Here is a 3398-nt window from a genome sequence, read left to right as displayed (position 1 = left end):
AGCAAAATAATAGTATCAAATTAACAGTGTTCCATACACTGTCCATTCGAGAAATGAGACACTCAAAAACTACAGCCGAAAATAGATTGCAGAACAACATTAATTAATTTATTACCAAAATAACTACTTCAATTGAGTTTGAGCAACTGAGAATTAAAGACTGTCCCAGAAAGTATGGACGCAACCAAAAACCGCTGCCATTTCGCAATGGTTCAGAATCTGTCAATTTTTATGGCTGCGTCCTGTTGTGTTGTGCAGTTGTTTATTCGTTTTCATTCGTTTGTTTTGAAATGCGTGGACTTTCAGCAGAACAACATCGAAAAATTGTGTACAAATGGTGCACAGAACGCGGACTGTCACTGAGAAAGATAGCAAAAATGGAAGGAGTAAGTGAAAAAGCCGTGTGAAATGCAATCAGGAGGTGAGGATAACACCTTTGAGGATAAACCGAAAACGGGTCAAAAAAAAGGTCCTGCTAATCCTCAGTTGGATAAACATATACTGAAGGCGTTCGAGCAAAAGAAGGAGGATTCAGTTCGTGATGTGGCCAAAAAAGTGAGGAACATCGAAGTCAAATGCTCTTCGTGCTAAAGAACGTTTGAATCTTCGAACCTATAAGAAGCAGAAACAACCAAAACGTAGTCCGAAACAAGAAGCATCGACCAGGCCGAGGGTTCGAAAGCTGTACAATACGACTCTTGCTGGAAATTTGAACTGCATAATCATGGACGACGAAACCTACGTGAAACTCGATTACAAATCTTTGCCGGGACCACAATATTATACGGTGCGAGAAGGGCAAGTGTTAAACCAGTCCGAGACATCGATTGAAGTCGAAAAATTTGGTGAGATAGCTATGGTCTGGAAAGCGATTTGTAGCTGCGGTAAGATTTCGAAACCCTTCATCACCACTGCTTCAATGAACAGCGAAATATACATCAAGGAATGTTTACAAAAACGACTTCTACCCATGGTTCGAAGTCACAAGGATCCTGTAGTCTTCTGGCCAGATCTTGCTTCTTGCCACTACTCGAAATCAACGGTAGAATGGTATACTACCAAAATATCACTTTCGTCCCAAAAGCCATGAATCCACCAAATTGCCCAGTAACTTCGACCAATTGAGGAATTTTGGGCATTCTTTGAGATCGTTGGTCCTTTCTTTCTACTAAGTTTATGAAAACTGAAAGCTACCTCTAAGATAGTTAAGTGCATAAGTTTCTCATTTTTGCACATTTCGGATTCAGATGACACTGCGTTTCACCATTTAATTTCGGGATCTGTGTGAAAATCAATAATTCCGTAATCGGATTTCGAATTCAGATGACACTGCGTGTCACCATGTAATTTCGAGATCTGTGTGAAAATCACAAATATCGGATAATCTAATATTTGTGAATATGAATCTGAATTTGTGAATATGAAACCTAACTCTCCGGATCTCGGTACAAAAATCGGTTTTTCTCTGTGACTATATTAGAGAGGTAAGACAAGACAGATACTGGAACAACAAAAATTTATATTCAAATTATATCTTTCATTTCCAACATCGGGTTTGTTGAAACACTATTCAAAGTTCGTTTATTTCATATACATTAGTAGTTTTAATCGAAATATTTAACAGAACGATCGAATCTGGTAGGGAAAAAAAACAATGTAGTATTTTTTGTAGTTGTTTTACAACATATATTACTGAACAAACATAAATTTTTCTCTGTCACTATTTCAAAAGACTAAGTCGTTGTTCATTGTTTTCTTTACAGATAAATCGTGACACTGATGAAGGCCTTGTATTGACGATCGGAATACATAGCTTTTATACGTATACTGTCACAAGTATATTTGAATCTAGTGAAGTGAACAAGTGATAGTGAACGAAAAAGTGTAGTTGAATCCAATGGAAACAAATTTAGGTGAATTTCAATCATTGTAACTATTCCACTAAGTGAATGTAATTAAATTAAAATTAAAGTATAACCATTTATGCATCTACATTACATTATTTAGGGTAACGGCTCTTTGTTTCATCTGAGCTCCTATTTCCATCTCATCCCTTCACCTCATTACTTTGAACATGAATAATATTTTACAACCTACCTGAACCAAACTGTGAAATGTTTATAAAAGTTATTGTCACACTTTCCTATCGAAAGAATTAGTTTTAAGTTCTTCGTTTATCGTTTTTTTCATTGAAAATAAACTCACTTTTCAATTTAGGACACATTTTCGTCTCAAGATTTACAGTTCGTCATGTTTCTGATTATCTTCTAATCGATTCGTCTCAAAACATGATCACTTTTTCGCACAATTGCACTACCATTGAATGCTGGATGTCTTCATAATTAGTAATGTTCACTTGCCACTTGTTTAATTAACGATTTAAAACTTCAAAAACTACCCGACAAACAATAAAAGTCTTTAAAAATATGAGATGAAAGTTTTTCACTTAGTTCACTTGATTGCGCTTTGTTTTCATCTCATTTTGTTTCGCAAAGTTGCCAAGTTATCTCAAAATGTTACAAAAAATAAATTGTTTATCTTCTTCAAATTATTACCAAAAAGTATGTTTTTGGTATCCGTGACATTAGTTTAATTATATTATTGATATTAATACTTCAATAAAACTGTTTTTGCTTCGAATATTACCAGAAAGAGCGTGTTAAATACTAATGAAAGAACCATTGTGGCACATCTAGTAGCACTGGTTTCTTTCCGCTATACGTCAACATAACGCTGTAAAGTGTGTGTGTTTCATCGGCTGTGCACAGAGATGCCAGATATTTTCATAGAAAATATGTATTCCGTTGCATAGAAAGTCGATATCTGCTCTATCTGTTTTCACTAATGAAATGATGTTAACAGATAGTTCTTTATATCTCCGTAAGTCATTGCCCCGCTCACGAGAATATTCAACGATAATATATACAATAACAATATATATATATATATATATATATATATATATATATATATATATATATATATATATATATATATATATATATATATATATATATATATATATATATATATATATATATATATATATATATATATATATATATATATATATATATATATATATATATATATATATATATATATATATATATATATATATATATATATATATATATATATATATATATATATATATATATATATATATATATATATATATATATATATATATATATATATATATATATATATATATATATATATATATATATATATATATATATATATATATATATATATATATATATATATATATATATATATATATATATATATATATATATATATATATATATATATATATATATACAAAGGATATAAATATAAAGGATCAACGATAGGATGGATAAAAATCCATTGAGATGGAATTAGAAGCA

This window comes from Malaya genurostris, chromosome 3 (genome assembly GCF_030247185.1).
Source record: "Malaya genurostris strain Urasoe2022 chromosome 3, Malgen_1.1, whole genome shotgun sequence".
Lineage (NCBI taxonomy): Eukaryota > Metazoa > Arthropoda > Insecta > Diptera > Culicidae > Malaya > Malaya genurostris.
Note: the sequence above shows the minus strand (reverse complement) of the source record.